The 25,790-nt window shown below is 42.9% G+C and overlaps 1 protein-coding gene across 4 annotated transcripts in view; it reads right to left on the minus strand.

The window, feature by feature from the left end:
• Positions 1-25,790, minus strand: part of VDR (vitamin D receptor) — a 137,912-nt gene that overhangs the window by 104,090 nt on the left and 8,032 nt on the right. For 3 of the 4 annotated variants that reach the window (XR_008317638.1, XM_053302580.1, XM_053302579.1), the window contains exon 2: positions 11,528-11,616. The exons of the other annotated variant lie outside the window; for it this stretch is intronic. The gene's annotated coding sequence lies outside the window, so the exon portion shown is untranslated. The remainder of the gene's footprint in view (positions 1-11,527; positions 11,617-25,790) is intronic. 4 annotated transcript variants of the gene reach the window in all.

Genomic DNA, 25,790 nt, shown 5'->3' on the forward strand with positions numbered 1-25,790 from the left:
GGATGCAAATAGGAGGAAATATGCCGTTTCATTCAGTGCTAATACTAATTCTGATCTTTCTTATCCCAAAGAATTGGGATATCCCAATTGCTACATAGTGAAGACAGAAAACGGGTTATGGGGAGGGGGAGGAGTGAAGCAATATCAAGGAGGTCATGATTGAAAGGCTCACTCTGTTCTAAAGTCTCTGCAATTTTGCTTTCATAGTACTCTGTAGTGTGGCAGCATATTACCCACAAAGCTGTAGCCTAAGACACAAGGCATCAGGAGAAGCACCTGAATCATAATAAGTCTCTCTTGTTCTCAACTACAGTTCTTGTGAAACATCCTCTTGGTTCTGGAAACCATGGATACAAAGCATCAGAGCAGTGAGTGAGTGAGTGTATGTGCGTGCAAGCGAGAGAGGGAGTTTGAGATCTGGGGCTTTTTAGTTTGGGGGGAAAGATGACTAAGGAGCGACACATGATAGAGGTCTATAAAGTTAAGCACTGTGAGGAGAGAGATTTCTCCTCTCAACACGCTAGAAGCAGAGATCATCCCATGAAACAGATTGTCAGCAAATTTAGGACTGACAAAAGTATTTTTTCCACATAGTGGTATCAAAGAACCATCATAAAGTTAAATATACTAATCAACTGCATTCTTAGAATGCTATCAAAGTAGGTATGGACAGAGCTCCATTTCTGAAGACAAACATGCCATCGCTCAAGACTATGGGGCTCCCACCTCGGACTCTAGAAGGAAACTGTAGTTACTCACAGTTCCCTCTAAGTCGTGTGCACTCACATGTTTTTTGATATTCGTTCAGGTAATTTTAGACCCTGCTCAGGTTGAATCAGGAAGGCCCCATTCTGAATGCACATGTGTACACACTGCCTTGATACTGCCACCCAGAAGAAAACTCAATCTGCTCACAGATGAATTTATTTTTAGAGAACCACTGGTTGCTCAGCTGAGCAAATGCACTGTTTCCATGCTCAGAAACACAGTTATCTCTAAAGGAAGGGCATGCCCAAAGTTGGGCTATGGTATTATTTTAAATGAGCATGATTAAAATTAAAAAATCTAAAGTTCAGAGGCATGGAGTTCAATATACTAATTTAATGTTTCTGCAGTTCTCCTGAACTTTAGAAGTCTCCAGAGATGCTGTAATTTTAGAGAGCATGCTTCAAGAACAGTGTTGGTTAGTTATACTTTAACACACTTTAATATCATTTCATACACTGTTTAAATAGCAGAAGCAAGGTCTTTTCCATTCCCATTAAGAAGATCGTCCTATTCATACATAGAACAATGTTCAGGAGTAGGAACAACAGAAGGCATAGACTAAGTCTTTTGGGAGACTAGGGAAAACTTGCTTCTCAGCCAACTGGGAAAGTGCCTGGGACAGAAAAACAGCAGAAAATTTAAATTCTATTGGTTTCAGATGGCTGCATCAGACATTTTAGCTTATCTTTATGCAAACATAGCACAAAAAGAAAAAAACATGCACTTAAGGTAAAACTGACAGGTACAGATAGGAGGACCAAGTCATTAAAAACATATTTAAAAGTAATTTGTCAAGCAGCTAACAATCAGTGCTTTTTGCCTGCCTCCCTCTTGCTCAAGGCATGACATAACATGATCCTCTGTCATAAAATTAATGAGATAGAAACCAAGGTCAGTAATGCTAAAGAAAGGGCTTTATAATCTGATAACGAGAGTCTGTAGTGTGATAGTACTAAGACTGCCAATCAGATCCAAGAGCACTAAGCAAAGATTCACAGTTTTCCGAGCAGCTGAATTTATCCCATGTACACTGCAAGTCTCTCAGTGGAGCGTGAGGGAAAGAAGAGTGTTTGAACACTTTGCAACATGTGGTGGACTTGCAGACAGGCTTTGCATTGGAAATTTTCCTCCTCCTTGCATATGCAGCCAAGAGACACAGATTATGATAATTTGAATTCCTAAATAAACTAATAAACTTGTCCAATTATTTAGTGCTAAGGTGGGGTGGAAGACTGAGACTGAAGCAGCTATTTTCCAAATTAACCAAGTGGTGATTTTCAGTGATTAATTCAGTCTTTCCAGCAAACACTAATCATTTCAGTTTACTACTGTCAGTCTGTGTTATACACTGCAGAAACCAAACCAGATGTGTGTGATCATATGAATATTGACACTATTGCTAATACAGTTGGCATTACCTTATTGTTTGCTTTCCTATATCCACATTTTGAGACATTAAACAAACAAAAAACCTCTTAAATTTGAATATCCCTTTGTTCATCAGCAGTTCCTTTACAGAAACTCTTCAGAACAGGGCTTCTATCAAAATTTCACTGGAAATCCACTATAGGTCACTTTGATAATACCTTGCTTTGGACAGCAAGTAAGATTATTCCCATTGCGGTACAAGAAGTCCTATGGAAACAGGATGTGAGACAAACTTCAATTGCTTGACCCTTCCACAGTACTTAGATTTAGGCTAGAGACAAATGTATGCTTTTTAAAGAGAATGGAAGGTGATTTGAAAGAAGGAGCACTATTGTTAGTATGCCTGTGAGACTCAAACAATTTGTGACAGTGGTAGACCTTTGTTTAAACCCAAGAGTGCCCCTCCCTGCAAAAATAAAATAAAATGCAAATCAGGTCTCCCTGCTGCTTTTGAAGAGCAAAAGCAGTGTGCAGATGTGAAGAAGGAAGAGTTCAGCTTCCCTCAATGTCTTTCAAGCATTTTTCTCCCAGTCAGACTCCTTTCCAGTATCACAGTGGGAGGTCAGCTACAGAAGGGTTCAAGCTCACCTCATCAGTGTGCCCTTCTTGCTCATAAAATCCAGTTCATCATGCATCCACCCTCTGTAAGGGGCTGATTCACATTTAAAATCAAGCCATTCACTGCCATCATGTGAAGCCTGATGTCCAATAAACAGCTTTTTATATTTCAGAAGTCTGCAAAACTGTTTGCCTAGAGGTGGCAGGGAGACAAATGTTGACTACAGTATACCAAGGGAAGCAATGCTTCCCTCAAACTACTTTCAAGTCTCTCAAGAGTTTTCATCAATCTTCAGTATTAGCTGAAAGCATATGAAGGTGAAGACTGACAGCGTAGAGAAACAGAACCCAAATAAGTATTAGGTTGATAGGTTTCTATTCCCCAGATAGTGGAGATCTGAACCATTAGAAAGGACTGAATAGCTTAGGCAGAGGAGTATTCAATTCCCTACTCCCTGTTGCTATCATGTCTCCCTTATTTCTAGACTGCCTCTTTTTGCATCAGCTTCAAGTTCTTATGGATTTTTTGTTTGCTTATACTGTAATAGTCTTCTAGGTTCCCTGTTCTCATTTTCACACGAAAGTGACACATCCTCTGTTACAATTCTCACTAAATGCCTGAAAGCCTTCTCTTCTCTATCCGTCACATCACTGTCTTTAAAGTTCTCCCTCATAAGTCCCTTTCACAATTTTCCTGAATCACGATAGCTTCAACTTCTAAACTGCCAGTTAAGTTTTCCTACTAGGACATCCTCACAAATCCATCAAAATCTGCCTCTTTTCCTCTTTACACAGCAAGGCACACAAATGTCTTTGCCGCATAACACCACACATGTTTTTCCTATGCTAACGTCTATAAAGCAAAGTCATCATTTGTGAAGTGCGTTGTAGATTGCAAGCCCTCTGAGCAGAGACTGTCTTTATGCTGTAGTAACTCAGGCACTGTGTTTATCAGTAGTACTTATACTATTAGTAGTATTTATAAAGTATTTCAAAAAAAACTCTAGGTGCTACAGATATGACAGGCAAAAAATCAGTCACAAGTGGAAGTGGACAAGGGAATCAAGGACTAGAACAGACTGCATTTGGAACTGTGAGCACAAGGACAGTAAGGAAGCAGTTCTAAAATCTGTCAATGGCAATTTGGTGCACCCTTTAAACCAATCCCTGGGTTCTCCTGCTGCACAACAGTAAGCTATTGTAGTAACTGCAATTAGCCCCAGGTATGTATGTATGTATGTATGTATGTATGTATGTATGATCTATCTATCTAATTCTCTTAAACGTACCCATTGCTAATCCCATGTATGGCAGCTCTCGTGAGAGTTTGCAAGCAAGCTGCCAGTTAGTGACAGGGATGGGAGGAGAACTGCCAGCCAGCCAGCAGGCCGGCCGTGCAGGAAAACTTGCGGCCAGCCGGTAGGCCAGCTGTGTTGGAAAAGTGGCCGCCACCAGGCGGCCGGCCGAGGAGAAGCAGCCAGGCCGCTGAGGGAGAATGGGCTGGGGCAGGGGGAAGAGAACGAAATGGGGCTGATGCGGGGAGAGAAAGCAATGAAGATGGGCAAGGAGAGACAGGGAGAACTAGGGGCACAGATGCTCTGCGCCAGGTCAGCTAGTATAATTTAAATTCCTATTACGGCTCAGGAAAAAATGAGTTTCACTATTCCCAGAGCCAATGTAACTCCAATTGTTTTCTATTCCTAACAACCTACAGCTGAAAGGTATATAGTTCTGCTATTTCAGCCTATAAAAGGTTGAAGTTAAAATGAACACCTACAGAAAATGTAGGGATAGTCAATATGATGTAGTCAAACTTATTTGGATCCATTGTCATGGAATGCTGCACTATTTAAAGCATGGTCTTTTAAAGAACCCTTATTGTATTAAAAATATAGCTAATTGTATCATTATTTTACCTTTATCAATCACATCTCATCTACAGCTTTATATTTATACTATGACATCTCTACAATACTTTCTGGAGTAAGCTTTAATGAGTTAAAGTTGGGGCATCTATCAATTTAACTATGCTGCAGTTTAGCTAAAAAGCCAAAAAAATTATATTGCAAATGTATCTGTTCCAAGAATAAATTCCACTTTGTAAAGTCTAATGAAAGATCTGCACTAGATATACATACTTTTTAAAAGTGCTAACACAATACTTTCATCTATGTCCAAAAACCTCACTCACCCATCCGAATGAACAATGTAGCCTCCAAGGAAAGAGAGAACAAAACCTTACAGAAACTAGTAGAACCACACAGTGCTCAAGGCATGTATACATTTCAAATTTTTTTTTGGCTGAGAACCTGCAGAGTTCAAGAGTTTCCCCTCACACATATTCCTGACCTACATATAGTATTAAGCAGAGCGGTCAGCATCTCTTAGGAATTTCTTAAAACTAGGAGAGGGTCACTAGGCAAAAGCAGCAGGCCAGGCAGCATTCTCCGTAACTGAACTGAGGCACATGACTGCCATGAGCTAGATCTGGTGTGGCATACATGAACATGTTTTATTGCTCTGGAAGGTGCAGTAGTACTTCAAAATTAGCCTTTTACTTATTAAAAATATTTGTACCCCATTTTTCAAATGCATGGTTTCACAAAAGGCAAGACTATGCTTGTTATGAACTGTTTTTGATCAAGTACCGTAATAAAGATCTGTCAATAATAAAACATAATCAATACAATAGCATTGGAGAGCTATGCAAGTTACACTTCAAAATCCTGTATTTTTCTCCTAGATGTATCACCAGAAGAACTCTGAAAGAACTATACCTAGTTAACTACAGTGTTAAAACACTCTGTGCTAAGTCACAGGCGCCAGACTACAGCACTCTTTGCGGGGAGAGGTGCACGCTGCAAGAGATTTACAGTGTTGTAACTAATTTTGACAAAAATAAGCTGTCATATTGGATAAAGAGAAGCAGAAGCCTTAAAGGAGGAGTGGGGAGAGGAGAGAGGAGAGACATTTGTACTTATTTTGAAAGGCAGATTATTAGGTCAAAGGTCTACAAAATTCAAAGTTAAATCATATCCTTATGGAAGGGCAGATCAAGCTAATTGTTAAAGCTATTAAACTACAATAATTTGGGACACTTAGACCAAATCCATCTTTTCCTTTTAAGATTTTGTACAAGGATTATTGATTTTTGCCGGTCCAGAAACTTGCAGAATATATCATGACTAACACAAAAAGTCAACTGAATTTTTGCTAAACTTTTAAGCATTAAGACTGAAGAAAGGAAACGAGTTTAAGGATTAAGACACTAAGGCAGAAAATAGACAGAATATTTACCTGTAGACTGTAAGATCTTTTGCCCACAACATGGAGCTACAGGAGATCTCAGCTCCCAGGGTCTGTGCCGACTGGAGTGACTGGTTGATTCAGCAAGTGAACTGACAATTTAGCTGAAGTCATGTGACTGAGGCGCAGCCAGAATGCACCAGCTTCCAATTGCCAACTCCTTTTCTAGCAGTACTGATAACTCTGAGGAAGTTAATCTGGTTATATTGTACTCAAAACACCTCTTGAGAGGACAATCCCAAGAGCTTTATTTCACTTCTCAATAATAATCATAGCAGAATGCAGTGATGGAATAAGACTGCACTAAAATCTAAACTGAACTGACTAAATTCTAATGAAATGCATGCACATACAGAATTTCCAAATACAGGGCCAGAAAAGAGTTTTTATCTTTGAAGCTTTTAGAAAACACCTTAAAAAGCTTATCGTCATTCACCATCTGAAACCATAAAAAGACTCAAAGACAGATTTCAAGTGAGCAGGGGGCGGGGAGAGGGGGAAGAGAGCTGGTCTTGTGGTAGCAAGTATGACTTGTCCCCTTAGCTAAGCAGGTAGCATATGAAAGGGAGACTTGATGTGTGAGCACTGTAAGATATTCCTCTTAGGGGATGGAGCTGCTCTGGGAAGAGCATCTAGGTTCCAAGTTCCTTCCCTGACATCTCCAAGATAGGGATGTGCGAAACGTTTCAGATACAAAACGTTTTGTACCCCAAACAGCCTGTTTCGGGTGTTTTGTAGACAAAACAAAACACCCATTTTCCAGATCCAAAAGTTTTGTATACAAAACAAAACGCCCCTGTTTCAGCTACAAAACGTTTTGTTGTTTCGGACCTCCATTTTGTGGTGATCTCTGAGTCAGTCTCCATTTTGTGTTTGACATCTCTTTGAATTTCCCACCCTTCCAGCCTTCTGATCAGTGACCTAAATCATGGGCCGACCAGCTGACAATTCCCTCCTTGTTCCCCATTGGCTCTTTTGCTTCTTCCCACTCTTTACTGACCCCACATTGGCCAGGGGAAGGGTTGCTAACCCATGGGGTGCTGGGTTCTGCTGTTTCTGTGGTGTTCTGAGTGTAGATTCTCTGGTAGCATATGAGAGTGGATTCTTGTTTTTCACTGAAAATCTCATATGCTACCAGAGAATCTACAATGAACACCTCAGAAACAACAAAACCCAGTACCCCACAGGCTTGTGGGTGTGGTTGACACCCTATGTATACTACACAACCCCTCCCCCCCCACGTGGAATTATGGGGCTGCTAAAACCTCAGTTATTCCCTATGGGAGAAATCTTAAAGACCCGTAAACTTCAACAAATCACAAAAGATCAGCCCTTTGCCCAATTCCTTTGAAATAATTCTGGAAGTTTCCTTGCCCCCATTGGGCACTACCACCCACCACACTCTGCTCTGGGTCATCCCTTTCCCCTTGATTTGAAGCGATACATTTGCTGGAATCCCCATTATTCCCTGTGAGAAAATTCTTAAAGATGTGTAAACATTTAAATAAAATCACGCACACACAAAAAAAATCAGCCCTTTGCCTAATTCCTTTGAAATTTGGGTGGTAGCTTCCACCCATTGGACACTACCACCACCACCCACTCTTTTTGCCCTGGGACCCTTTTTAAAAATCCAAATTGATTCGGATTCGGAAAATTTGGCTACAAAACAAAACGGGGATGTTTCAATTCGGATACAAATCGAAACAAGAAAATTCCAAAATGCACACCCCTACTCCAAGATAGGGCTGAGAGAGATTCCTGCCTGCAATCTTGGAGAAGTCTCTGCCAGTCTGTGTAGACAATACTGAGCTAGATGGACCTATAGTTTGACTCAGTATATGGCAGCTTCCTATGTTCCAGTCAGTGTAGACCAGGACAGCTCAATTTAGGGCCCCCAGATGTTTTTGGACTACAGCTCAATGGAAGCTGTACACCAACATCAGCAGGAGGGCCAAAACTGAGCAGCCCTGGTGTAGACAATACCAAGCTAGATGGATCAGTGGTCCGATTCTGTATAGGGCAGCTTCCTATGTTCCCATTCAGCAGAGATGTACCCTGGCCCTCCACAAAGCATTTGGACAGCTTCACATCAGCTGCCAACATTTTGCAACAGAAAATGTTTTCTTACAAAAACAAAATGCATTAGTCACTCACTAGGAACTGCAAGCCATGCTACAGCCAGCCTGAACAAGTGTCTTTTGCAATGCCATGTTCTCTTTTTCCTGTTTATTCACTTGCCAACATGAGGTTAGTCTACTTATTCATATACCCCCCATCTTTTGCTTCCATCTTTAGCTTCTTGAGTAACCCCAACATCAATCTCAGAGCCTCATAAGGCAATATTTGTATGGCTGAAACTGTGACTAACCACTCCGAACTGCCTAACCTGCAAACTGGCATCACTATTCAAATCCTCATACTCTGCTCTCTAACCCTGTACGTGACATTTAAAAGGCTATTCATCTTGACAGGCTTAGTCTTCCTTTAGTTAGGAGCAGCCAGATCAGCTCCCCCTCTGCAGTATAGGATCAAAGTTTAACCCATGGAGGCGAGGTGGGGTTCATTCTACTTCTTGCCACAGTCCCCAACTGGACTACTCGATCTCGGGGGGTGGGGTGGGGGAGTTTCAATTGTAACATTCTTCCAGAAAAGCAGCAGGATCAGTTACCCCATGGATCAGGACTGGGTTGGGCAAGGGTTGACTCCCCACCACAGTTCTAACACATGGGCCTCCAGATCTGGCTATTATTATTATTATTTTTTAAGAGGCTGTCAGACCCAATACCACTTTAAATGTTGTGTATAGTTTGACCATAATTTAAAAGAATTAGGCCTCATAGTCAAAAGCAGGGGGAAACAGATTCCAAGAAGCTATCAAGTGCAACAGTCTCGCACCACATTCCTTTCACCGATCTGACCATGGACATGCATTTTATGTACATAAGACAATTACACGCATGCTGCAATTCTCCATTAGAGACCTCCTGCCATGGCTGATTAGTTCAAATCAATACAGTTTCAAAAGCCTTCATCATGGAAGCTTAGAGTTGTTCCCTTACATACGTACTTGCCATTTCCCCTTCCTGTTAGCTATTCTGGGGCCTAGCCAATAATACCCGAGGTCAAGGAGGGCTTACTTTTCTCAGGTTTAAATCTGTGAGGCAATCTGAAGGGGTGTCCCCCCACTTTTGCCTTCCCTTGCAGCATGCGACTTGCCCTACTGCACAAGTCACCTTAAGCTATCTGTTCTATAAGTGTTTGGCACTGCATCTGCTCTCTGAAAGGTGCATGGTTGTGGTCTGCATTGTGTATGGTCCTGCCTGTTGCTTTAAAGGTTAAAAAAAGCATATAGTTCAGACAGGTTCTAGAAACAGGAAGTTTTTCCAGGTCGAATTGACTTTTCATCTCCCTCGCAGAATCAGCAGTTTATCAACATTTTATTGCTATCCCTTAATAGCCAGAATGTTCATGAAACAGCTCAGCAAATGGCAAAAAGCAGGAATCACACAGTCAGTGGTCAGCAGGGCACAAAAGATTTGGCTCCGAATCACTGAAGCCAAATCATATGCACCTTGCCCTGAGCAGAGGCAGCCTCTTCCCCGGCTGCAGTCCCAGCATTCTTCATGCAGCTTACTTGGCATCACTGCGATGTCCCTTTAAGGGCACCCCTGCCAATGCTGTGCATGGACCACTCTGCATGGGGTAAGCAGGTGGGGCAGCTGCCTCCATGCAGGGCCAGGCACACATGATTTGGTTTCAACGCCAAATTTTTGCACAGCTCAACTGGCCAGTGTTTAGATTGTGTTTATACGTACACATGCAAAGAATCTGAGTAGCCAACGAGTCTAGGAAGCATATATACTTATCTGTTCTCAGACACCACCTACTATCAGGACACTAAGATCCAAACTACCTATTACAATTGCATGCAACTTCACCCCTCTAATTTTTAAACCCAAAAGCAGCCACAGGAAACTATGATGCTGAGCAGAGCACAAGAAAGGAGGCGAGCCCAATACATCTTTTCACCTTGGGCTACTACAGCCTGTAGTAGTGGGCGACAGCAAAAGCTGGCTTTGGTTCAAGGCCTATTCAGCAATTGTATTCTACTATTAGTGAAACTGTTCAACCCTATCGCTTTTTAGAAATACAGATTAGGTACTATAAAAATAAATCTTATCTCAGGTGAGCAATTCAGAACTGGGATAGTTATAGTCCAAACTACAAGTAGGCTATTTTTAGCAATTAATAGATATAAAAAGGTTTTTGCACTTGCAGTCTCAGGTCAAAAGAGTGCCAGAGAAGTAGTAACACTAGCCAGTGTGTTGATAGTGGTGTTTATCATCTCAAGGTTCAATACACAGCAAGAGCTTATGGTGCTGCATTTTACAATGGTTGTCAACATAAACACTTTAGTATTGCAGCTCTGATACAGGATAAAATTATCACTTTAACCACATGATCTCTGCATCACAATTCCATAGCTCAGTTTTTCCACATGTAACTCCAGAATGCAGCAGAATTTGTATTTACTACATTTCAGTAAGGCTGTATTAGCTAGATACTAAGATGGTTAGGAAAGGGAAGGGTAGCCTAGCCTAGAGGTTTCCTAAAAAAGAATTCTGACTTTTCCAAATCCAATCCCTTGCTGAAAAATTGTTTTTGCAGTTTTTAAAAACAAAACCCTCTCCAGACCTCTTTGCCACACAGCTCTGTTCAGGAGCCAGACCACACACCCCGTGTCTAACGTCTGATGCGGGGACGTGGCTAACTCCCGCATCTGACATCAGACGCGGCTGAACACGGGCCACCAGCGGTCAGGCTCTGCGCCTGCCTGCAGCCAAGCTGAGCAGCCTGTTCTGCTGTACCTGCAGGAGCCAGAGGAAGGCTGGGAGATGAGCTGTGCCAGTTTTGGGCAACACATGCCCAGCTAGACTTGACAAGTGTTGCTGGTCGGTTCCTCCCATGCCCTCCAACCAGTCCTCTGACCAGGATTTCTGCTGCTATACACATTTTTTTTCAGGAGTGTGAATGGCTCTGAAACCTAGCTGGCACCTCCTCAGATCTTTTCTTGATCATAAGAAAACAGCCAGTATATTCTGAAACAAGACACTTATTCTCTTGTACTAAGGACAAGTCAGAGAACGGTCCTCACATTTCACTTTGCTCCATCAATACTCGGAGTCCACAGAGGAATTATATAAGTGCTTCATTACGTTCTTCTACCTGGACCAAGAAGTCTTAAAATAGATGCAAGATCTTTATAGTTTCTTCACAGAGTTGCATAAAAGTCCAAAGCAGTACACAAAAAGCATAGTGAGGCCACTATGCCAAAAGGGGGAAGTAAAAGCAACAAGACAGATATTTTGGAAATGTAGCATGTTTCAAAAGTCTGGTAGACTATTTTAACTTTTAAAAATAGAATTTAAATTGAAAACAATTTTAAAGAAAATAAGTGTCTTACCAATGTTCTCTTGAAGTATTTCAAAGAAGAGATGTGGTCAGCCTTGTCAGCTATGAGATTAAGCTAGTGTTATCCAAGGTAGACACACTCTAGAATAAAGAGACAAATTTATTTTATCGTACATGTTATTTGTCAGCTGCTGCAGCAATGAGCTTATTCACAAGTGAACAAGCAACACTAATGGGGGAGGGCACTGTACTTCAACACTGGTCCAGTTTAGCCGTTTTTAAAATTGTTACTTTTATTGGCTAAAATGGAAGCTGAGGATTCTCAAGAGCACAATTTGACAACCAATAGATTAGGATGATTAAATATAACACTGTCCAACATCGAAGATGAACTAAAAATCATAGAGAAACAGAACACTGACACATTGGCATTAAAAAAAAAATGTTCAGAAGGCAAAAGTTATAATACAAACTTAGTAAGCTACAGAACAGATGTTCAACAAATCTGTAACAATAAGCCTTCCTGCAAGTACAAGAAAACAAATGATTAGAAGTACAATCAATGGAAGATCAGAGCCAGGTGAACTTTTAGCAAGACCTAAGCAAAAACGTATTGCACAAGAGACGTATTGCATTGTTACTTTATTGGTTCCATAGTACAATCAAACTTCACAGCATGTTTTAAAATATATATCTGCCCCTGCAGATGTTACAGTTCACATTTTGGGGAGGCAGACAATTTGCCCCTACAAACTGCTTTCCTGGGACAGGAACTCTATACAGCTGTCAAATACAGCTGGCCCTATCCACCCCCAGCACAGTACCTTCAGTGACTGTTGCTGGTGTATATCTGATGTTTCTTTTTAGATTGTGAGCCCTTTGGGGACAGGGATTCATCTTATTAATTTATTATTTCTCTGTGTAAACCGCTCTGAGCCCTTTTTGGAAAGGCGGGATAGAAATCGAATGAATGAATAAATGAATGAAAACATGTTATCAATTGAGCACATCACTGGCACTATCCTATGGAAGTTCTTAAGGCCAATATTGGTGGCCTGGACAAAGGGGTGGAGCCAGCATGCAAAGGTTCTACAGGATAGCACTGATGAGAGTTTTAAATCCAAAGAACATGTTATAACAGCTGTATCTATCACAGGGAAGAAAGGCTCCTCCCCCTAATACATACACCATGTTATTTACACTGAATAATCCCACCCACCCCTTTGCTCTCTGGAGTCTGTAGAAGTGTGGATGTTCTGCTGGATCATCTCCATTCTGCAACTGAAACTTTTACAGCTTCAACCAAAATAACCTGTGCTTCAGACAGATACTAAAGAGTACACATTTGTTTTAGAATTCCAGACTTGTTCAAAGCAGTTCAAGGAACCAAGTTCAAGTCTTTGCTACATCTGGGGGAGGGGGGTATTGTCAATTTTGTAGATCTAATGTGCGGCGCTGTTCTACAAATGTTTACTTGGAAGTAAGGGCTTCTGATTTCAATGGAATTTGCTTCCATTTAATTGTGCATAGGACATTTAAATGTTGAGATAACTAGGCTATCAATATAACACTAGTTATATTAATGTTATTTAAACATACACATTGAAGCCATGAACTCTCAAAAGGTACAAGAGTGAGGTCATATCCTAATCCAAGAAAACAAGCAAGGAAAGCTGAAATCACTTGAGCTCTTTGCTTTAAGTCTTCCAATTCCTTGGTTATTTCCTTCCCAATACCTTATCCTCATGAGTCTATTATTTTAAAAAGCCACCATTTGGATAATGGAACTTCTCAACATTATGCTTTTTGGAATTTCTCAATGCTTTGAAGTTTAAACTATGTTTAAGAGATAAGAACATGGCTTAAGTCAGGAATGGTCAGTTTCTGTATCAAGAAGTCTATTCACAAATCAGCAGTTCACGTGCTAGGTGTACACTGGGCCTCAAAGTGATCCTTTCATCAAGATATCAGATACCATAACACTGACACCATCTAGCAGTAAGGGCTTCCCTGTTTTAACAAGGTTTGGTATCCTCTATAATAAAAAGGTAAAGCGTGCGCCCATGTCTTTCTTCGGCCCATGTCTTTCTTGGCCGTTCTGGGCATGCGCGGAGTGCATGCCCAGATCGGCTGAGAAAGATACGGCCGCAGGGACACGGCGGCCATGTTGGGGCCGGGAGGAGGAGAAGCGGCGGAGGAGAAGCGGCCGCTGCCAACGCCGGGAGGAGAGTGCGGGCGAGGCGGCGGCAGCGCCGCGGCCTCGGCCAGCGGTGGTGGTGGCCACGGCGGGGCGTCTGATCCCGATGGCAGCGGCCGCCGTGGTGAGAGTGCGGGTGAGGCCGCGGAGGGGCGATTGGCCCCGATGGCGGCGACCGCTGCGGGAATATGGGCGAGGCGGCGGCGGAGCTGCGACCTCAGCAAGAGGTGGGATGCCACGGACTGGGAAGGACTGGGCCCGCTGGTGGCTGCACTCGGCCCCGCAGGAGACGGGGGCGGTCTACTAGCGCCCATTAATCTAACGGGCTGAAAATTGCTGGTTACATATAAACTAGTTGACCCAGGTGTGTAGTATCTACGCCCCTAGTCCTCCCTGTCTCTCCTCCCTCCCTTCAGCCCCAGTCCATTCTCTCCCTCCCAGTCTTTCTCTTCCCTCCTCACCCGGGGTACTACCTTGCACTGTAGTATCTGGCGCTTTTCTTCCTCGCCTGCAGGCCTGGCTGGTGCTTTCCTTCTCTACCAGCCGGCCTGGGGGTTGCGCCGCTTTCCCTCACCACCTGCCTGGTGGCAGCCCAGCAGGCACTTTCCCTCTCTGCTGGCCGGCCGTCTCCCCCAGCAAGGCCACCTCTGCCAGCTGGGCAACCACCTCCTGCCCCGCGCGTGGCTCCACCGCCCACCCAAACTGCCCACCTCCTCTGGCAAGGCAGAGTGCACCGGCCGGCCAACCGCTTCCTGCCAGGAATTCTCACAAGGGTTCCGCCACACATTTTTTCCCAGAACGTCTACGAGAATTAAATATATAGATATGTACACTTATACGCAAAATCAAGAAATGAAGTAGGGAAGTGTGAATGTCTCCACTTACAGGGTGGATTTGATTTAAATCAAACTGATTTAAATCACGATTTAAATCACTAGCAGGGTGGATAAAAATCAAAAAAATCTGATTTAAAAAAATCCGATTTAAATAAAAAAAATTCAATTTTTTTGATTTAAATCGGATTTTTTTGATTTAAATTGGATTTTTTTGATTTTTATCCACCCTGCTAGTGATTTAAATCGTGATTTAAATCGTGATTTAAATCAAATCCACCCTGTCCACTTATAACTTGAACTGCTGGCTAACCTTTTACCATAATTTGATTCAACCTTGGAAGGCTGCCCATGACCAAACAATTTTGTATTAGACCATATTTTAGCTTGTAGGCTTCCAAGTGGCTATTGCTAGTTTCACCAGAAAACTGTTTATGTGCACAGAAATTGGCCATGGATATTTTTTGTTCATTTTAAAAAATATTAGCAGGATTCTCTTTGTTGCTTCTAGGATCAAATAATTTAAGGACTTACACACACACACACACACACACACACACACACACAGGTTAGCAGATTCAAAGATCAAGCCTAGACCAGCTACACTGTCCATCACGATCAAAGTACACCGGTGTCAAGCTCAAGAGGCACACACAATAGCTTGTCTTCCCAGCCTATCAGGTTAGGCACCACTTTCAGCTAAATACTTGGCAATCAACTATTAATACCACCAAATAAATGCAATGGCCAGCTACTATTCCTGCTCACTGTGTAAGTCACAAAGCTATTTCAGATTATACATAAAAAAGTGTTTTTAATACCCATAACAGTCTTTGCCCTGCCTTATCTGGTTGGACTCTTGTTCCCTCTTTATCTCACCATTAATATTCCTTATGATCCAGGCAGATAATTCTCCTCTCCATTCTTATAAGTACATATAGTTCTCAGGTCTACTGATAATAGCTAGTGGTGTGCATGGAACCAGCACCTGCCAGTTCGAAGGTGGGTTGGGATCTCTTTAATGATAGCAAGTAGCTGGAAGTGTGATGTGAGTGTGTGGCGAGCACACACCCCCAACATGCACACTTCCAGACACTTCCGGTCTGAGGCAGCAAGGTGGTATGCTGCCACTCTTTAAGAGACAGCACCAGTGGGGGAAAGGTGGCAGGAGGGGTAAGAGGACCCTCCCCCATCCTTAAAAGGTATGCCCCCACCTTCAAACCAGCCAAGCCGCCGGACATTCGAACTGGTTCAGAGGCCCATAGAAGGGCTTCCAAACCAGTTCGTGCTTACCCAATAATAGCCTGCTCATTGACATTGCAACAAGACTACTTGAAATGGGACAATAGTGATAATCAAGATGTTTCACCCCCAATATAGCAGATGTAAGACAAGCAATCAAATTAGAGTTAAATATATAAAGTGTTGCTATCATAATGGAATTGGTTTTTCCTTCCATCTTGTGATCTCTCAAATCCTTACTGTAATGATAAAGACTGTAACCATGAAGTTTCCCATTTCTGTTCACACAGCGCTCCAAAAGTCGGTAAGCAGTCCAGGAGAGGGAACCAGATGTTCCCTCAGCACTCATGCTCTCATATGGTGTGGCATCCAAACCTACCCAACTGGTCAACTGGTCAACACAAGTTGTTACCGAACTGGTCAAGCCAACTTCAGCCCTTGGTTATAAACCTCTGGTTGGGTAACAAGTTCAGTTGACCTTGAGCAGCTGCCAACCAACTTGGGAAGATTCAAGACTGCACACCACAAGGGAGTGTGCATGCAGCAGCAACCTCCTATTACTTCTCTCAGGCTGCTAGCCAGCTTTCATGGGTTGTTTAAACACACACAATGATTAATGGAGCTGTCTGGCTAATTCCCTCTACGCTACAGTTACCAAGATCAGAAAGATAGTATACATTATTTTCAAGTAGCCTTTGAGAAGATCATGAACCTTTCGTCTTCAGCCAAGTTTCAAAAATAAAACCCTCATGTATTGATAGTTGCTGGTAGGTCTCTGTAAGAAATGGTCAGCTAAAGGCTACTTGTACATTAATATTTCCATATTTGTCAAATTTAAACAACTGACAAACACTGTATGCAAGTCTATGCACCATACTGGTGCACCAGTGATAAGGACTGGCTCCGTCACATGTTTAATTTGTGAAATGACCCCAAATTTGGTAGCCCTATTGTCAGGGTAAGGTGTCAAGAAGGGAGTTTGTGTATGATCTAAACAGTAGCTAATGTATAATATTCAGAGAGCCTTTTATGCTCTGTACAGATCTGAATAGAAGGTGGCTTCCAAAGCTGCACTATGTTCTATGCCATATCATATTTTATTCTTTTGATTCTTTTTCTTAATGAATTCTGGCATGGCTTCCCTCTAGGCTGCACGCACACAAAGCCCACCCCCCCCCCACAGCAATCATGAACAGCCACTCATTTCATTCTCGCCAGGAAGTTTTTTCACCCTTTTGCCACCATAAATGTTGCTCTGCCCAGTCCTCCCAGTGCTGCCTCCTCCACGGCTGCTGCTCCCGAGTCTGCCCTTTTGCTGCCACTGGCTGCTGCTCCCCCTGCCTCCTGCTCCCAAGTCTCCCCCAACCTGCTGCCTTCCCCCACCCCATCGCCACATGGGCTCTTGCTGCACCAAGTTCAGGGGACTACCTCCTCCCTGGTCCTCTGCTCAAAATGCACTCCCACTACCACTTTCCCAGAAGAAAGAAAAACTGATGTCCAGGCCCTACTATATATGGGCTATTGCCCATGTGTAGCAGGACCCTGACATCAGTTTTCTTTCTCTTGGAAAAACTGTAGTAGTGGTGTGTGTGTGTGTGCGCGCGCATTTTGAGCAGAGAACGAGGAGATATTCCCCCGATCCTGACGTGGCAAGAGCCTATGTGGTGATGCGGGGGGGGGGCGGACTCAGGAGCAGCGGCCATGGAGAAGGCTGGGAGGACTGGGGAACTTAAAGAGCAACACTGGTCCCCAACTTCGGAAGAAAAGGAGTATTGCTAGTGGGACTTGTGTGTGTCTGGAAACTATTTCCCCAAATCACAGATTAAAGGCTTGTTAAGCGTAGCTTTATGGGGCTTACTCCCAAAGTACATGTGCACAGAACTGTAGCCTTAAGTACTGTAAATGAAGCAGTTTTCAGTACCTTTGGAGTTTCCAGATCATATGTTTAGAGGATCGCCCCTGTAAGTTCCTTTAATGGGCCAAGCACTTCACTTATTTGAGTCATCAATTGAAACTATCCTCCTATAGATTCAGGAAAGACTCTTCGGGACATTTTATGTGAACGAAAGTCATCCTATATCAGTGAGGTCTTTGAGGAATTTAGATGTACCATTATCTAAACCCAAGCATTTCATTGTAGCGAGGTTGTATATTGCATCCCTCTCACTGCTGGTATTTAGCTAGTTACAGGTAACCAGAAGAGTTTGCAAAACTGATGTTCTTTCCACTTCTGCATTCATTCCCCTCGGTCTATAATGAATCTTTTCACCAAAATCATGGAGGAACTTCCTACTATTTGCAAGCCATCGCCTGAGTCATTTGAGCCATTTTGTGGATACAGGGAGATCTTGCCTCACTGCAGCAATTCCTGAAACCTTCAAATCCCAACCAGAATTCTATGCAATTAAGTATGCTGGGTGTGGGACTCTAACCTCAGGCTGTAGTACCATAGTAAACTCAGTCAGTGCAGTGCACAGAGTGCACTGCTGCCCATGAATTATCTAGTCTTTTTCCAGCCAATATTACTGCTTTTAAACAAAAGTGCAGTTTGCACTTTTAAACAACTGTTTGTTTGTGTTTGTTTAAGTATCGCTCAGGTCACTGTGATGCTAAGCTAAGTGCATGACATTCTTATCTAAGTGTTTAGCAATCTGAATGTATGACATTCTTATCTGGGAAACCTTTTTTTAAAAGGCCTTGTTTTAGATTCTACCTTGTTCTTATTATACTTGAATGTGAAGCAGAAAAAAGTAAAAATCCAATCTTATAAACAGAATAAAGTTAGTTGTAATACACATTTCTTTCCTTCCATATTTATGGGGGTGGGTACTGTATCTATAGTGGCACATAATGCACATGTGCACACACTGCCTTGATACTACCACCCAGAACAAAACTCATTGTGTTCACTGATGAAAAAAAAATTAGAGGGAACACTAATTCTGGCCTGAATTTTTGGTGTTGCAAAATTTCCACTGATATTCATATTCTAACCCTGAAAATATTTTAGGTCAAGAATGGACAAATAGCTACTTAGAAAAATGATATTAATATACCAAACTACAGAAAGCTCTCTACCCAGCCCGGCATAATTCTAGTTTGCTATATAGTAGCAGTATCCTGTTTTGCATCTGATTATATTTTTTTGCACAAACTAGTCTCTGAAATAGATTTAAGATAATGCACAACACAATATTTGTCTTTGGTGGAACGCACTCTTGGAATGGCCTGAACTGTATAAATATCCAATAAATACCATATTTTTCCAATTTTGGATTTATATTTCATTTATTCTTTAATAAGGCCACTGTGATGCTAACATAAAAGACAGCATGTAGTTAATGGGTATCACCAAACAAAAAGAGCACAAAAATGCTTGTTGTCAGGAACAGATGTTTAGCATTTATTCAAATGTCAGCATCAGCACAACCTCCACCGGGCTGAACAAAGGATCCTCAGAGCAAGACACTTGAGAATCAGAAACAGTCTTGAGGTGTGTATAACCTATATTGCATCAGTCTTTTCTAGCTCACAACTACATTCTCCATTGCAAACATCTAATCTAAAAGCACAGTACACAGAAAGCATGTCTCAATCTCACTACAAGGATATCTTAAAGTTATCAACACATGATCTCACTACAAGGATCTCAACACAATCTCATTAAAAGGATATCTAAAAGAACTGGAAATATCATCCGTATGGATGCACAACTGGGAGACCTGCAGGTGAGGGGGATGTATTGACTTGGGGTAACTCCCCCAGATAAGCCAGTTGAACCCTAAGGGCATAAAAAACCCCTCAAAACTGCCCCAGTGTAACAATGAAATTGAATGTTTGCAGACTCAGAGGGCAGTTGATAAAGGTGGGTGGAGCTAAAGGAACTCAGTGGTGAGGAGTGCTTGAACAGAAGAACAGGTCATAACTCAGAATATTCTGAAGAATATTCCCTCAAGAATATTCTTGTGAATATTGAAGAATATTCCCTCAAGAATGCCTAGGGAGAATTTTATGGAAGAACTGGTAACGAGCAGTACTGCTGAGTGCCACTCCCCCCACCCCCATCTTATCTTGTTGGTTTCTCATCTGAGGACAGCCAAGGACACTTGTGAGATCTGCTGGCGTAGGGCTTCTGCTGTGTCTGTTTCTGCTGTGTTTTGTGCCATTACTCTGTGTGCTGCCTAACTCCTGGCAAATTGTAACAAACTTCTCATCTGGGTCTGCTGCTAGGAGGGGCTGGCAACCACTGCACCTATAAAATTGCCAGGGGTGCAGCCAATGTTGGGGTGCTGGGCAGGCCACCAAAGGGTCAGGACAGAGGGCTGAGGCAAGCCATGTTGTTGCTTTAAAGACTTCTATTTGTTAGACTTTATGTAGGTATGTGTTTTGGTGTACCTGGAGTGTGCGTGTGGGGGGGGGGGAGTGTGTTCACTATCTCCGGGGCGATTCCAGTGATGGTAGGGAATAGAGGAAGATACGGTGTTGGCAGGGTAGCAGGGCATTATCGGAGAAGGGAGATCAGAAATTTAGTAGCCGTTACTCCTTTCAGCTATTTGACCTTGGGTAGCAGAACCAAACGCCCAGAGAACCTCACCTTACTTCTCTGTAATGCCAGGTCCGTTAAAAAACACCAACCAGAAATCATCAGTGATTTGATCCTGGATAATGGAGCTGACCTGGTATATAATACAGATACCTGGATGAGAGAGGCTAGTGGTCCAGTTTGGGCCCAGCTTCTCCTGGCAGGATACTGTGTTGTAGAGCAGGTGAGAGAACATTGGCGGGGAGGAGGAGGAGTGACTGGTCTACAAGAACAATATCTCCTTTACCAGTTCCTGTCAGGGAACTGGCCTATACTGAATATGTGTACCTGCATCTGGAGACCAAGGACAGACTGGGACTTCTGTTGGTGTATCATTCACTCCACTGTTCAACGGAGACCCTAACTGAGCTGACTGACTTGGTTGTGGAGTTGGTGTTGGAGTCTCCTAGACTGGTAGTTCTGGGGAACTTTAATGTTCACTTTGGAACCAATTTGTCAGGATCAGCTCAGGACTTCATAGCGACCATTACAACTATGGGCCAATCCCAAGTGGTCTCAGGACCAATGCACATTGCTGGTCACATTCTCGATTTGGTTTTTCGCTCTGATCAAAAAAGTGTTCTCTGAGTGAGGACTCTTGCGATTTCTCTGTTGTCATGGATGGACCACCATCTGGTTAAGGTTAGACTCGCAGCCTCAACCCTCTTCCACAAGGGTGAAGGACCTATTAGGATGGTCTGCCCAGAGAGTCTATTGGATCCCATAGAATTCCTAGAAGGCTGGTTCTGCCTACGACTCTGTTGATGCACTGGTTCAGACTTGGAATATTGAATTTACTAGGGCAGTTCACATGATTGCTCTTAAGCACTCTCTCCAACCTGCTTCTAAATTAGCCCCTTTGTATACAGAAGAACTACGGGGGCTGAAACAGCAAGGTAGACAGCTTGAGAGCAAGTGGAGAAGTAATCTGTTGGATTTGAGCCAAGTCTAACATAGAACAGTTGAAGATCTATGCTATGGCAATTTATGAAGCAAAGAAGAAGTTCTTTTCTGCTTACATTGCTTCTGCAGGCTCACATCCAGCACGTGAATACACTGGGATCACATCAAGGATCCATCAGTTACCCATTGTGACATTTTTAATAAGTTTTTTGCAGATAAAATGTCTTGAATTCAAGCTGAACTGGTAGTCTCTACAGTTACCGCAGAGTCTATTGTCCAACCGCTCCTCTTTTGTGGTTAGATTGGATCAATTTCAGTTTATGACTCTTGAGGATATGGACAAGATGCTTACTACACTTTGCCTTACCACCTGTCCTCTTGACCCTTGCCCAAGATGGCTTATACGATCTAACAGGGAGGTTATTGAAGATTATTAATGCTTCTCTGAGGGAGACCAGGATGCCCCTTTGTCTCCAGGAGGAAATTAAACCACTTTTGAAGAAACTCGTATTGGATCGCTCAGAATTAAGCAATTTAGGAACAGAACAGCCCTTCTGGATCAGGCCCAAGGCCCATCTAGTCCAGCTTCCTGTTTCACACAGTGGCCCACCAGATGCCGCTGGGAAGCCCACAGGCAAAAGAGCTATGCTCTCTCCTGCTGTTACTCCCCCACAACTGGTATTCAGAGGCATCCTGCTAAGGCTGGAGGTGGCCTATAACCCTCAGACTAGTAGCCATTGATAGTCCTCTTCTCCATGAATTTATCCAAACCCCTCTTATAGCCATTCAGGTTGTTGGCTGTCATCACATCATGTGGCAGAGAATTGCCCAAGTTGACTATGTTTTGTGTGAAGAAGTACTTCCTTCTGTCAGTCCTAAATGTCTTGGCAATCAGTTTCATGGGATGACCCCTGGTTCTAGTGTGTGTGTGTGTGTGATTTTTATATATATATATATATGAAATTCTCTATCAGCTTGCTCCACACCATGCATGATTTTACAGATCTCTATCATGTCTCCCCACAATCATTTTTAAATATGCCTGTCTCCAATGCAGGGTGGTGGCGTCTCAGTTCCAGGCTGTCTTGGAGGAAGCAAATGATCTGGACTCATTTCAAACTGGCTTTTGGGCAGGCTATGGGGTTGAGACAACTTTGATCGACCTGTTGGATGATCTCCAATTAGGAATCAACAGGGGGAGTGAGACTGTTGATCCTTTTGGATCTTTTGGTGGCTTTTGATACCATCGACCATGGTATCATCCTGGGGTGCCTGAAGGGGTTGGGAGCAGGAGGCATTGCTTTGCAGTGATTCTGCTCCTACCTCTTGGGCAGGTTCCAGATGGAGACAGCTTAGAGACTGTTGCTCTCCCTAGAGCATAGGGAGCCCCACAAGACTCCATACCATCTCCAATGCTTTTATAACATCTAAATGAAACTGCTGGGAGAGATCATCAGGGGATTTGGTGCATGGTATTAACAGTATACTGGTGACACCCAAGTCTATTTCTCCATGTCAGCTTCATCAGTTTTAATTGTAATTTTAATCTGCTTTTAATTGGTTTTTGGTTTAATTGTTATGCATTTTTTATTTTAATGTAAACCGCCCTGAGTCACCTTTGGAAGGGCAATATATAAATCAAACAAAGATAGAGTAGTAAGAAATGGCCTAACTTCCAGAAATGCCTGCCTGGAGGTGGCAATGGGCTGGGTGAGGGAGAACAAACCAAGGATGAATCAAGCAAACCAAGCAAGACGAAGGTACTTATTGTGGGAGGTCAAAACATTGTTTAGATCTGTCTGTTCTGGAAGAGGTTGCACTCCCCCAGAAAGAGGTGGTATTATTATTATTTTGATTTCTACTCCGCCCTTCCAAAAATAGCTCAGGGCGGTTTACAAAGAGAAATAACAAATAAATAAGATGGCTTCCTGTCCCCAAAGGGCTCACATTCTAAAACGAAACATAAGATAGACACCAGGAACAGTCACTGGAAGTACTGTGCTGGGGGTGGATAGGGCCAGTTACTCTCCCCCTGCTAAATAAAGAGAAACAACACGGTAAAAGGTGCCTCTTTGCCCAGTTAGCAGGGGTTTGTAGTATGTAGTCTGGGAGTATTTCTGGACCCAAACTTCTCCCTGATTTCTCAGTTTGAGGCAGTGTCCAGGTTCTATCAGCTTCAGCCAATTCACCAGCTACATTCATTTCTGGAGATTAACGGCCTTAAAACAGTGGTGCATATGCTGGTAACATCCAGGCTTGACTACTGCAATGTACTCTGTGTTGGGCTGCCTTTGTACACAGTACAGAATGCAGAAGCCAGGTTGGTCTCCAGGGTTGCCCAAAGAGATCATATTACACCTATTTTAAAAGAACTACACTGGCTGCCAAAATGTTTCTGGGCAAAATACAAAGTGTTGGTCATTACCTATAAAGCCATGAACGGCTTGTGTCTGAGGTATTTAAGAGAATGCCTTCTTCATCAACCCTGCTGCCTATTAAGATCATCTGGAGAGTTCCGGTTGTGGTTGCCACCAGATTGGTTGATGGCAACTCAAAACCAGGCCTTTTCTAGAATTGTCCTGGGACTCTGGAACACACTTCCTAATGGAATTAGAGTTTCCCCTTCTCTGAAGGTTTTAAGAAGGACCTGAAAACATACCCGTTTAAGTCAGGCTTTTCGTTTATAGTTTCAATGTTCTCCTCCCCTAATTAAAGTGGAATACCAAACCCACCCCCCAAGAATTTGTTTGTGTGGGACTATCTTTTAGGGCTACTAGGGTGTGTGTGTGTGTGTGTGTGTGTGTGTGTGTGTGTGTGTGTGTGCGCGCACCACTACTGGCAGAAGCACTGCCATGGGATTTAAATGGGTTGAAATGCCCTATGCCAAGGTCGGACAGAGAGCTTCAGAAATAAACGATCATATTTGGCACATCCCCTTCCAGACTGTGGCAAATCGCAGCCACCCCACTGACATGGTGATGCTTTGCCTATAGTCTGGCTGTGTAGCTTGCCGGTGAGCCAACGTTGTGTAGTGGTTAGAGTGCTGGACTAGGACTGGGGAGACCTGAATTCGAATCCCTATTCAGCCATGATACTTGCTGGGTGACTCACTTCTCTCTCAGCCTAGCCTACTTCACAGGGTTGTTGTGAAAGAGAAACTTAAGTATCTAGCACACCGCTCTGGGCTCCTTGGAGGAAGAGCAGGATATAAATGTAAAAATAATAATCTGCCTCGGAAGCTGAGCAGCAGGGAGGGGCTCCCTTATCCTGCAAGGGGAGGTGCTGTGGTTTGGCGAATGTCTGCAGCATGATTTGGCATTACAAACTGAAGCCTCAGCCACATTTATCTCCGGGCTGGTGTGAATGCAGCCAATGTCTAACTAAGAATTTTTCCTACCATTCTTGTTCCCCTCAGATGGTAGTTCCTCCTTAAAGGTTCTCTTTTTCTGTAGCTTCTCCTTCAGCTGTGTCAACCCAGACTGAGCTATTGGCCCCTCCTCCCAAAAAGAGAGGGAAACCCCCTTTTTTGAATTAGATTGATTCCAGGCTGGGCCCAGCTACCAATCCCAGGCCCTGTTAACCCCTAGCTACCCACGACATATACAAAGGGCAGCATAGATGTTTTTCTGGCTCACAAGATCCTGAGGGGTTCCGCTTCACATTCAGATTCCAGCTGAAGCATGTTTGCAGGACAGAGCCTTTTCAGTGGTTGCCTCAAGAAACTCCAAAATTCTCTCTCAATGGAAGTGCATATTTACTGGCCTCCCCTCCACCATTTTAGAAGCAGCTGAAGACATTACCTCTTTACCTGGGCCTTCAGACTAACCACTGTTTCTCTGATAATTGCAGGCAAGAAAATAATAGAAGTATCAAGGCTATTTTGGTTTTTAGTGTGTCTTGTCTCAACATGGACTTTTGTTTTCAATTGTTTATTGCCTTTTTAAAATTAACCAGCTTGGAGGGGTGGTTTAGTATAAAATAAAATATGAAGTGTGAAACCACACAGTTGTCCAAGCCAGTGGGCGTGGGGAGTAATCTCTCTCTTATTGGAGAAACCATTTTAATGACAATGTTGAAACATAGGTTTCTTCCAAATGTTGTAATATATTTCATATCTAACAGTAAATATTTACTACACACAATTATGTGGAAAGTGAATAGGCAAGGCTTAATACCACATCTTATACGTTACTTTCAGATAGAGTAATTTGCTCTGAGTTATTATAGTTTCTATGTATTAGACATTGAACTAAGACTGATCCTTACCCTTAAGTCAGGGCTGCTCAACTTTGGCCCTCTTGCAGGTATTGGCCTACAAATCCCATAATCCCTGGCTATTGGCCAATGTGTCTAGGGATTATGGGTTGTAATCCAAAAACAGCGGGGGGCCAGAGTTGAGCAGGCCTGCCTTAAGCCAAAGAGCACTCAATCCAAGAAAGTGACTGTATCAGATGCTTACCAGGGCCAAAGCCAATGTGAGAAGTCATAATATGTACAGTATCTGACCTGCTCTCAGCAATTCTGACCCAATAGATCTGCACTGACTGACATGTTTCAA

Source organism: Hemicordylus capensis, chromosome 2 (assembly GCF_027244095.1).
Source record: "Hemicordylus capensis ecotype Gifberg chromosome 2, rHemCap1.1.pri, whole genome shotgun sequence".
NCBI classification, from domain to species: domain Eukaryota; kingdom Metazoa; phylum Chordata; class Lepidosauria; order Squamata; family Cordylidae; genus Hemicordylus; species Hemicordylus capensis.